The sequence below is a fragment of the Gracilinanus agilis genome, chromosome 2 (assembly GCF_016433145.1).
Source record: "Gracilinanus agilis isolate LMUSP501 chromosome 2, AgileGrace, whole genome shotgun sequence".
Taxonomy (NCBI): Eukaryota; Metazoa; Chordata; class Mammalia; order Didelphimorphia; family Didelphidae; genus Gracilinanus; species Gracilinanus agilis.
Window position 1 is genome coordinate 162,619,446 of NC_058131.1, and position 13,231 is coordinate 162,632,676.

Sequence of the window (13,231 nt, forward strand, 5' to 3'; positions counted from 1 at the left end):
AAGATAGCATTCATATACTTCTCCGAGATTTGCAAATAGTTTTACACATATTATTTCATTAGGATTAGGTCCAGATTTTTTATATTATAAATCCGTTGATAAGACTTTCCTGCTTCCTTGACTTTGCCCAGGTTGTAGCACATCTATAAAGTCTCCATACTCCCTAACTTTCTCCTAATATGTACTCAAATGCCACTTCCTTTTTGAGGTCTTTCCTGGTCTCTAAAATGTTAGTGTTCTTTTCAATAAAAAATAAATACTTTGTACTTACTTTTGTTTGTATGTGTATATATACATATATATGTAGGCATTATTTCACCCCAAGTAGAATGCAAGTTCCTTGAAAGCAGTAATTTTGACTTTTATCTTTTCAAGGGCAAACATATTACCTTCCACAGGGCAAGTACTTAATATATGTGTATTGAATTAAATTGCACTGAATAAAAAAGCAATGAAACTTCAGTGAAGAAAGTAAAAGATTTCATAGCACAAATATGAATGCTAAGATTATTCTGATCTACTAAAAATCTATTTAAATCTTACGAACTTGCAATATATTTTAATAGTATCAATACAGGCAGTGCCCCTAAACTTATTTTCTAAGGGAAAGAGCATGTTTGCATACTCCCTTTTTTCAATATGTACAAAAGTTAGGGTTATGAAACTAACATGCAGGAAGTTATTAAAGGAAAAATGTGAGCCAGTAAATAATAAAATGCTAAATCATATAATTCAACCTCTAGGTACTCTAAGTGTTCAGATGAAAATTCAACAAACTGAAGCTGGAAAAGTTCAATATTGGATTGAGGAGACAAGGACAAGTAGCTTAGAAATGTGACATTCAGTGTTGAATGATGTTTATGTTTTAGGTAGCTGAAGTTAAGAAGGAAGGACATGAGAAGCAAGGGGAAGCATAGCTAAGTGACTCATTGGATTGAGAGCCTGGCATAGAGCCTGGAGATCCTCCATTCAAATCTAGCCTCAGTCACTTCTTACCTGTGTGATCCTGGGCAAGTCACTGAAACCCCAATTGTCCAGACTTACCTTTCTGCCTCAGAATCAATTCTTAATATTAATTCCAATATGGCAGATAATGGTTTTAAAAAAGAAGAAAAAAGGGAAATACATGAGTGAAAAAATCAAATTGAGATTGAGTACTATATGTTGTGAAAGAGAATTCTTTTTTATTGTCTATCCTGAGTTAACACTAATTTAAGTACCTCACTAGATTGTGAAGACAGGATTAACCCTCCTTTGTCTACCTTTTGATTGACTCAATACAAACTTGAAATAGATGGAGGAGCTCACAAACCACTCAGTAAATTCACACCCCATTTAGTGCTAGGTGAGAAGTCAGCAAGATACTTGGAGAGCTCTACCCTTTTTTCTAACTCAAACAGTCAGAAACTTGTGAATTCTTTTGATGTTTAGATAGGAGTGAAGTGACTGCTAGCTACCATAGTGGATAGAGCACCAGGTCAGTAATCAAGAGTTAGTTACATTTGAACACAGATGCCTGTGATGAGTTTCTAGATCCCATCATGAGCACACTGATGTCAGACCCTGTGATGCTGCCATCTTCTAGAGTTACTGTGGATAGGTCCACAACAGTTAGGCATCTGCTCAGCAATCAGACTGATCCCTTTAACCATAGCCCCCTAACTATGGACCAGATCCAGCCAAACACAGAACTGAAAGAGACAATCCAACGGTGGCTCACAGAGAGGAAATTACAGAAGGAACAACATCAGTAAATAACTGTGAATTTAATAAACCAAAAGCCAACCCCAAGAATGTGGATAAATAATATAGTCTATTGATTTCTCTCCATTTCTCCTCTTCCCTTCCCCCAACCCTTTCTCTCTTTCCTTCTATCCCCTCTCTCACTCCCACGATCCCTCTCCTCTCTTCTCTTCCTTCCCTCACCTCTAGTCTCTCTTCCTTCTCTTCTCATCTTCCCTTTCTCTCCACCTTTCCTTCAAATGGAGAGGGAATCTATTGCACAGATAATAATAGACTCAAATCTGTGCTCCTCTGGCTTGCTGATAATCATCCTTTATGTGACATCACCAAGTTTAGAAAGTCTCCAACTTTCACCTTTTTGTGTCCTCTTCCTTTATTTTCCCCCTTCAACTTAGACTGTAATAATTTCAGCTTTACTAAAGCTTCCTTATGGTCGCAGTATGGGAGAGGCTAATTCTTTATTGTTTTTCTCTTAAGTACTGGCTACTTACCATGTAAATTGCTCATTATTTTTTTATTCAGTGCTATTAAGGACTTGACTTCACATATTTCGGTGGCAATTGGAATCACCAAAAAAATATTTTGGCCAGGTTCCTATCATTCTGTAAGCTGGACTTCAGCCTTTCCCCTTGTTACAGCTCTGTGATGTTATTGATACTTGTGTTAGATAATAACAACATTTAATGTGAATAAAATGCCTTGATGTTTGCATTAGTTCAAATCTGACTTCTAACACTTCTTAGCTATGTGACCCTGGACAAATCACTTAACCCCAGTTCCCTAGCCATTGCCCTTCAGTTTTAAAGTTGTTCCTAAGATAGTAAATAAAGGTTTTAAAAAAAGAGCAGTGAAGAAAGCCAGCTTGTCTAGATAAAAGCATACATGTTGTAGTGAAAACAATTTTAAATTATAGATTGGAGTCATAATATTATTGAAGGCCTTCAAAGCTAGATAGAGAGACTTAATTTTTTTGTAGTAGGATACAGAAAGCCTTTACAGGTTTTGGGACATAGGAATAACATGATAAAAAGAATGTTTCAGAAGATTTTTTTTCTTGACAAAGGAGTCCAGGATGAATTGCAATAAAAAAGAGACTAGAGTTGGGGAGGCCAGTTAAGAGATATTAATAAAATCCAGACTTGAGAAAATGAAAGGAATGGCTTAATGTGGTATCAGTATAAGTGAAAAGGAAAAAGTAGCATCTACTGAGAGAAAAATTTGAAGAACTTGGTGACTAGACATGAAAGATATATGGCTGAGTCTAAGATGCCTATAAAGCTTTGAGATAACAACCTGTTACAATGGAATGAGTGCTAAGACTGAGGTCAGAGGCCCTAAGTTTAAACCTTGGCTCTTTTGCTAACTGTGACTTTGGGCAAATTTATTCCCCTTTCTGCTGTTCAAATTTAAACAGGGAGGAAGAAATAGATTGTTTCATCTAAAATTTCTTTTAGTTCTAAATCTATGATCCTTAATTATTTCTCCTATTTAAGTATCTGTGGTCTTCACTTATTAAAATGGGAATACTGTTACAGAGATTTGATTAGAGACAGGTATTTTGTAAACCACAATTTGCTATATAAACATGAGTTATTATCATTAATCTTTTTCATGTTCATGGAGGTCTTTTCCCATCAAGTGCCTATTAAAAGGACATTTTTTCCCAACTGAGGACAATGAAAAAACCTAATATGTACCAGAACCAAGACCCTTCTTATCTTTTCTAATTATTGATCTATATTATATATAACTGGGAAATAACCTGGGAAGTAGAAAGAAAGAAAGAAAGAAAGGAAGGAAGGAAGGAAGGAAGGAAGGAAGGAAGGAAGGAAGAAAAAAAGGAGAAAGGAAGGGAGGGAGGAAGAAAATTGATGAGGAAGGGGATGACTAGGAAGAGGAGTAGGGGAAGGAGTGTGGTCTGAGCACAAGATTCAGAATCAGTGTATTCTGATTCTATTCCTAGCTATGCAATTGACTCATTGAGTAACTTGGGACCAATGACTCAACTTCAGGTGAATATATATTATAGCTGAGAGAAATGTGATATAATGAGGTTTTTAGACATCCTTCTGGATAGAAATGTAAGCAAGAAAGTTTATGGAGAGGCTGAAAAGAAAGAAAAGTTATTGTAGTGATTTCTATTATCCACTTAAATAAGACTCTTTACATTTCCTGGAAAATCTTGTTCAAGGAAAACATGCTTCTGAATAAGAATGACAAAAATAAAATAAAGAAACTGAACTCATAGACTCATACATATCCAAAATTTAAACTAATATAAGATATAGTCAAAGAATGGAATATTCTTTTCTTCTCCTTTCTCTCATCCTTTTTAAGAACTTGATGAAGTTTTCCCTAAGTCACAGAAAATCTGCTGCCTTCATTTTTTCAAAACACTAATTATTTTTTTAACAGAACAGAACAGAATGACTTTGCAGGTACTTTGAAACCTTGCTGGAATGTTAGCAGTATTGATGAATGAAGAATTGTTCAGAGTTTGGACTTTGTTAAGATACTGATGTGTGTCTTTCTTGTGAGTGCAAAGGTGGTTCCAAATAAGTATAAGATGTGAAAACAGCATACTACATACTTATACCAAATAAATGGGGATTTAAATAATCTTTGGTCATAGCTCTTGGGTGGGGATTATGAACCAACACAGTGAGAAAAATCTTATAGCCCTTCATGTGTTATCAGCCTCTGAAATAATATATAAAAATATCATAAATATTGCAAGCATTATTTTTTATTTTCCAGGATGTTCACTAGGGTTGCTAATGAACTATGGGAAGAATTTTGACAGCAGAGGGCTCTCCATTCCTACTAGTCACATAATTTCTAGATACAAAAATATGAATATTGAAGAAGAAATTTGCAGATCTCTTACCACCAGTCATCATGTCTCATGGTGGAATAGAAATTCCTGAAACTCCAAATGAACTACATAAGAGATTCATAAAATATTATATTTGGAAGGGATCTTAAAGATCATCATCTAGTTCAGGATATTTTAAGCTGATGAGAGTGAACTTCTTTTTTCCAATATTTTGATATAATATAATTGATTTTTAATTCTATAGATTGAAAATAAAATTTTATTTTATGTATATAAAAACATTACTTTTAGAAAGGTTCTATGAACTTTAGCTGACTACCTGCATGGTCTATAATACACTCTTATCTAGCCAAATACTTTTATTTTACATTTGAAGAACTAAGACCCTGAGAAAGAAAGTGACTTTTGAAGATCATGCATTTGGTTGGTGACTGAGCTGGAACCTGAGGCTTCTGAGGCCTTAAGTAGTATTCTCTCCAATATAGTAAAATATTAAAAGAACTTGAAATATACCATACCAATCCATAACATACCACTTGAAAGTGAACCTACTAAAATACTTGTATACAAAAAAAAAAGGGATGCAGAATCACAATATCTCAGAATACATAAGGACCTCATAGACTATCTAATCCAATGCAAAGATACTTGCAATAATAATATTGTCAGATGGTCATAATTTATTTTTGAAAACCTTTGGTAAAAAGGAAATCCATTAATTCCCAAGGCAGTCCATTCTACTATTTTTTTTAATTTGTACCTTCTGCTCTGGCATGAACTCTAGGACAGAAGGGAAAGGGGTAGGCAGAAAGGGCTTAAGTGATTTGCCCAGGATCACAGGGACACACACACACCTAAGGAGTATCTGAAAACAGATTTGAACCCAGGTTCTCCCCACTCCAAGCCTAGCACTTTTTCTCTTTGCTACCCAGCTGCCCCCTTAGAACACTACTTTGTGACAGCTTTAATTATTGTGAAACTTTTCTTAACATTAAGCCAAAATAAAACTCTCATCAATTTCTACCCATTTCTCTGAACCCTGACTTTTTATATTAAATACATACCATTCTTTAAAAGGCACTACTGTTGGGGCAGCTGGGTAGCTCAGTGGATTGAGAGCCAGGCCTAGAGATGGGAGGTCCTAGGTTCAAATCCAGCCTCAGAGACTTCCCAGCTGTGTGACCCTGGGCAAGTCACTTGACCCCCATTGCCTACCCTTACCACTCTTCCACCTATAAGTCAATACACAGAAGATAAGGGTTTAAAATAAAAATTAAAAAAAAGGCACTACTGTGGCTGGATAACAAATATATTTAGGGTAATTGAGTAAGTTCCTTCAATCTGCAGAACCTTTGTGCTTATGGACTTAAAATTTCTAAATGATCCATCAGTCTCTTGGCCCCCATGATAGCATCAGAGAGAAATGTTGAATCTAAGAAGACTGGCCTCTAAAGCATAAAGAACTACTCACTCAGGAATAATTCTGACCTCTGGTCCTTCACTTCTTTCCTGTTTCCTCCTACAGAAAATCTTAGAAGCAGAGACAAATAGACTGGCAGTCAGACAAGTAGAGTGTCAGAGACAGAGATAGACATATTATACTACAGTAGATTATATTATATTATAATGTATTGTGTTATATTATATTATATTACATTATGATATTATATCATATCATTTATGTATAATATTGTTTTATATTATATTATTTTATATTACAAACATCCTCTATAACAGTCTCATCATGGAATGGAAGTGATCCTAAGCTTCTGAAGACTAGGCCAGGAGAACCCAAGCTCTGACTAGTCTAATCAAACCACAGAGTCTTAGAGTATGGACCCAGTGATAAAAGGCAGAGTTGGAGATAGAGACAGCGAGAAAGAAAGAGATGTGGACATAAACACTGATACTGACAGATTGAGACAGAGTAAGTTATGTTGGGGAGTCAAAAGTGAAATGCTGATTCAGCCAGTGAAATGCTTCATGTTTTAGTGTATTTGCTGTTAACTGCCTAGAGAATATTATATTTAATTGCTTCATAATTGAGTCTTTGTCAATACATATTTGAGTCTTCTGTGCAGAGAGAATAACTAGCTGTCCTATTCCTATTATGCATTAAACACTTTTAGGGAGGCTCTAGGCATGAACCAAACCTATATTATATGTAATTTTTCCTGAGAATCCAGGATAGATATGTAATAAACCAGAGAGTTTGAAGGAGACTAACTTCTCTTTAGGGAGCCAGTATTCCCTGAGCCTGAACCTGGTCAGAAGCATGGGTCCAGAACTTATGGACCCACTTAAAGAGAGAAGGTGAGTATCACTGATATCCTGGGCCAGGTAGTAATAGTGGTGATAATGGATATCCTTGCTTCACTCCTGATTTTTCTGGAAAGGCTTCTAACATCTCCATTGCAGATGATATTTGCTGACAGTTTTAAGTAGATACTACTTATCATTTTAAGGAATGACACATTTATTGACTGTCTTTAAAATTAAAATCAAATTTCAGTTTCATACCTCCCTCAAAATTTACACATCACTTTAAAATATTATTTCACTTCATTCATTGATTTTTTGGTTTTTTTTTTTAATACATCTCTTTGATCTCCTGCCTCTCATGTACTTATCAATGAGATCATTGGTACAATGGAAAAAGCCCCAGATTCAAAAGATTCAGGATTAAATCCTGCCTCTGTCATTTACTCACTGTGTGACTTTGGAGAAGATATTTCCACTCTGTGGGCCTTAGTTTTCTTATTTGCAAAATAATGGAATTGGTTTAGATGACTTCTAATTCATATATTATTTTTATTGTAGTTATTTATATCTCCCACAAAATGCTTCCTCTGATGTCTAAACATGACATGGAAGTGACCCTGGGCTCTTGAAGGCTAGGTCAGGAGAACACAAACTCTGACAGGTCCAACCAAGCTACAAGAATTTTTAGTGTCAGTCAATAAACACTGATTAAGGGGACAGCTAGGTGGCTCAGTAGATTGAGAGTTAGGCCCAGAGATGGAAGGTTCTGGGTTCAAATTTGACCTCAGACACTTCCTAGCTGTGTGACCCTGGGCAAATCCTTTAATCCCCATTGTCTAGTGCTTACCATTCTTCTGCCTTGGAACCAATACATAGTAGAGAAGGTAAGGGTTTAAAAGAAAATAAAAACGAACACTGAATTAAGTATACTATGTGTCAAAGACTCTGTTCAGCACTGGATATGCAAGGAAAGGTTTTCAGGGAGCTTATAGTCTAATGGATGAGCTAACACATGTGAACAATGACATGTAAACAAGTTATATATATATGAAATATTGGAAATAATCAATGGAAGGTAGGCACTAGAAGTAAAGATCACAGAAGTCTTCTTATAGAAGGAGAGATTTTTAGCAGGGGCTTGAAGGCAGCCAGGGAAATCAGGAGGCAGAAATGAAAAAGGGAGAGCTTTCTAGGTATGGAGGACAGCCTGTGAAAGTCCACAGAGTCAGGAAGATGGAGTGCCTTGCTTCAGTAGTAACAAGATCTGTGCCACCAGATCCCAGAATATTGGGAAGCAGGATGGTGATATAAAGTATAAGAAGAGAGAAAAAGGAAGCAGAGAAAGTCAATTATGAAGAGCTTTGAATTAAAATAAGAATTGTGATATGAATTTCAAATATCATTACTACATTATCTTTTCCTAAAATCTATCCCTCTTCCTAACTTCTCAATTACTATTGACCTTGTCACTATTCTTTTTTATTTGAATTTTTTTATTTAATTAATTCATTTCGAATATTTTCCCATGGTTACATGATTCATGGTCTTTACCTTTCCTCCTCCCAAACCCCTCCTGTAGTCAATGAGTTGTTCTGCTGGGTTTTACATGTGTCATTGGTCAAGACCTATTTCCATATTATTAATATTTGCATTAGGGTGATTTTTTAGAGTCTACATCCCCAATCATATCCACATCAACCCATGTGATCAAGCAGTTGTTTTTCTTCTGTGTTTCTACTCCCACAGTTCTTTCTCTGGATGTGGATAGCATTTTTCCTCACAGGTCCCTCAGAATTGTCCTGGATTATTGCACTGCTGCTAGTAGAGAAGTTCATTACATTCGATAATTCCACAATGTATCCGTCTCTGAATATAAAGTTCTCCTGGTTCTGCTCCTTTCACTCTGCATCAATTCCTGGAGGTCGTTCCAGTTCACATGGAATTCCTCCAGTTCATTATTCCTTATAGCACAATAGTATTCCATCACCAACAGATACCACAATTTGTTTAGTCATTCCCCAACTGAAGGGCATTCCCTCATTTTCCAATTTTTTACCACTACAAAGAGCATGGCTATAAATATTTTTGTACAAGTCTTTTTCCTTATTATCTCTTTGGGGTATAAACCTAGCAGTGGTATGGCTGGATAAAAGGACAGTCTTTTAAAGCCCTTTGCCTTTCCACTGTTCTTGAGTTACAAAACTTCCCATTCTTGCTATCTTCTCATTCTACCTCACCCCACATATCCAACTGGTAACCAAATCTTATCCTCTTTACCTCTACATCTCTTGAACTGGTCACCATCTCTCTACTCACATAGCTAACCCCTTTCCTTGTTCCCCTTCTTCATTTCTCATTTGGAGAATTGAAATAGTCTTCTACCTCAAGTCTCTCTGAACTCCAATCCATTCTCCATACATCTGCCAAAGTGATTTCCCTAAAGCACATGTCTGATGATGTGACTCCCCCATTCACTAAACTCCAATGACTCTCTTCTGACACTGAAATCAAGTATTATTTCATCATTATATCATTCTTTTTGAATTTATTTTTCTTTAAATTCAATACTGAAGATAATTATTAAAATATTAGAACATGGATATAATTTTTAAAATAAATAAATAATAGCTAGTATTTCTATCATGTCAACTATGTGCCAGAAACTGTGCCAAATGCTTTACAAATATTATCTCATTTTGTCCTAGCAACAACCCTAGGAGGTAGGTACTATTATTATCTCCATTTTAGAATTGAGGAAACTGAGGCAAATAGAAGTTAAAAAACTTACCTAGTTCACACAGCTTGTATGCATCTGAGACTGGATTTGAGTTCAGGTTTTCCCAATTCCAGGCCTATATATATATGTATATGTACATATATATATGTGTATGTATATTTATATGTGTGTGTGTATAATTTTTTTTACTGATAAAGGTGCATGATTCAAAAGAGAGAGAGGGAGAGTGACCATTGCCCTAAAAAGCACAGAAAGTTTTAAAATAAAAGTTTACAAAATTAAATTCATTTGAATTTTAGAGCCAGAAAATTTTAGAGCAACCTTTGCCATTGCATGTCCACTAATGTGCTTTGTCAAACTTGATTCTTTATCTATTGTTATTCAACACAACCCCGAATCCTAGACCTTTCTTTCTACCAACGCTCATCTTAGATCTGTTCAATAATTTCTGATTTTGACTCTGCTTCCCTGACTTTTTCTGCTCCAATTCACTTGCTATCTTTCCAATTCCTAGTGTTGACAGTGCACTGTTTCCAGTTTTTATTTGCTATAGAAGTGCCGGGCTTCCTACACCTTATTCTGATTATCTTCACCTTCACTTTCTAAACAAAGAAGGATTTAATCAGCATCATAGACCCTGACAGACCGATATAGTCTGGCTCATATTCTCCCTGAACTCTTCAATTTTTATCAAAGTCAAATTGATCTCAATCACATCTTTCAAATTATTTCTCTTTGCCACATCTATTTTACTGATGGACTAAAACTATGAAAAGAAAAATTGTGGACCCTTACCTAATAGGATTTAAGATAGGAGAGACTATATAAGTGAAAGAATTATTTGAGGAAAAACCAAGCTGGCTCAGGTGCTTTAGGGGATCTGATACAAGGGATAAAGTGAACAATTTTTGAGACATTATCTCCACCAATATGGATGTCTACTTCAGTGAAAGTAGAAACACTGTTGCTTATATTACAGGAATCCTGAAGGGGTAACAATGTAAGGAATAACTAGGTTTTCCTCTTAAGTGGTTTTCCTGTAAAGTTCTTCATTTAGCAAACACTTCCATAGAACTAGCTGATAGCAAGTTTAAAATTGAGTCACCAGAATTTCTTTGACACAGCAAATGTTCTTGAATAGACCTCTGTGTATTGACCATCAGCCCTCCCTTAGAAGGAAATAACTTTATAAATGGAAGATTCTATCAGATACTTTCCTTCTCCTTGTGGAGGGGGAAGATACAATTTGTTAGGATGGTGGACAGCTAAGAGTGATGTCTTATGTGAACTGTTGGCAATTTAGTTTGATGATATCTAGGTATGATGATTGTATGGCTTGGAAATTCTCTAGATATAATATTGCTTATATGAATGACTGGCAGATGGGTTGTGAAAATTGAAGTCTCCATGACAAGATTCCTGACAAGACTTGATTCGTATACCAGAGATAAGTTAAAACAGTTAAAGAAGTGATTTCTTTATTTGTCACTGATTGAACTTTTCAGTCTATTCAAAGTGCCTCAGGTTTTTGTTATCTGGATGGACCACTGTAATTTCTTGGATCAAATGATGGCACCAAGCCATTATTTTGTTTTCATTGATACCAGTTCTTTCCCTCCCCAAATCATATACTTATTTTTGACTGTGGAAAACTTCTATGAAAAGATATGTAGGACAAAATTTCATTTGGAAAATTACTCCTACCGATACCATTTGATCCATTTTTTCACAAAAAAGACTTCAGTGGTTTTGGATATGATGGTGTAGGGATAGTGGTGAGCCATCTTTTTTCATTCCTTAAAAGTAATATCAGTAGCAGAGGTTCACAGAAAACATATTTGGCAGTAGAGAAAATTTATAAGGGTTGGAGTCAGGACATAACAGTATAGAATATAGTGTTGATAGAGGCCTACAGATCCTAAAATGCTGTAAATCCTTTGTGGTCATGAGTGCCCACTATTGCCACACAGGCTTCACTTTTCTTGAGTCTGTTAATACCCGTCTCCATAACCTTTTATATGCTACAGGGTCTCTATAGCCTCTCATTCAAATATCCATTTCTACAGTTTCATAAAGAGTTGGCTCTCTTACAGCTCCAAAGTTATTAAAGACAGTTTTTTAATCAAGAAAATACACTGATTGGGGTTCCAGTATCAGATCACAATTCAAAGTAGTTTACAATATAAAAGTTTCAAAGAGAAACACACACACACACACACACACACACACACACACACACACACACACACATGATATTCCTTAAACCTGGGGTAGTGTTTGCAGGTGAGAGAGTTCCCTGCTGCAACATGTAAAATTGAGTTCATAAAGGCATAAAAAAACCAAAACCAAACAAGCAACTCCTCCCTCAAAAAATCCCCAAAACTCTATGGGCACACTGCACACTCCAAATAGCAGTACTCTAAGCAGAAACTGAGAGTTCATTCTACTGAGAGGAAGCATGGCCTAGAGAGTGGAGTCTTGTCTCTGGAATCAGGAAGACCTCAGTTAAAATTCCACCTGGAATGTTATTACCTATGCCACCATGGGCAAATTGTTTGCCTTCTCTAAACTTCAGACTCTTCATCAAAATCATAAAGATGGTTATAAGAGGACCTACAGTAGGTCCCCATCATAGAACTGGTGTAGTGCTCAAATGAAATAATGTATGTAATATTATATATATACATATATATATATAATACTTTATCAACTTTAAAGGGGTATATAGATGTCAATAATTCTCATTATCACCTTCCCAAATCTGAAAAAAAGATTAAGGTCCTGTTTAGTTCCAATTCTTCATGAACCTCTCTAGCCAGTGGAGGATAAGAGGCAGAGTATGCTGAACCTTCCCCATGAAGTCATTGTGAGTCTGATAGTCAGTATAGAATCAGCATAGAACTTTAGCCATCTGGGCTTCCCACTCTCACACCTCCTAAAAGCATGAAGGGCCCAGAAGGGGAGATAGATGGACTAATGAATTCATTTTGCAGTTTTCTCCTACAATCCCTGGCATTCTTCCTTCATAGGCCTAGTTAAGGGAGAAATAGAATTTGAAGGGATACAAACTCTTGAGACAAAATGAACAATTTTAAAGTCAGAGGCATCCAAAAGAGTTGAAAAATATTTTGAATTTCCAGAAGGGTAGAAGATTTACTTTTAGAGATTTGCTCCATCTTCTTTGGTCCTTAGATGAACATGTAACTAAATAGTGTCTGAGAACATGGCGATATAAGCACTCCTCCTTTGCAATGTGCTGGATCTATTCTGTTGGGGTCTTTTTTGAGCTCCGTACCCTCTGGGTTACACAGTTCAGGGGGAAGATGAGGCATAGATACCCATTAGAGAATGTAATGATAGTGACCCTTAAGGGAATGTGTCTTTGGTCTGATTAGATGTTGAAGTGGGTCTAGGTTCTAGTATGATTTTTAATGAACCCTAGAAGGGTTTTTGCCAGCGTAATTCTAGATAGTCCAATTCAGATGATATTGGCTAGATCCTCCATTAATTGATCCATGAAAGCTGACATGTTCCAGAGGAGTTTACAAAAAAAAAATTAGCAATTATACAACCATTGGTTAAGAATTTCTGAATAGAAGGTACCATCGAATGCTGTGGAAATACACACACACACACACACACACACACACACA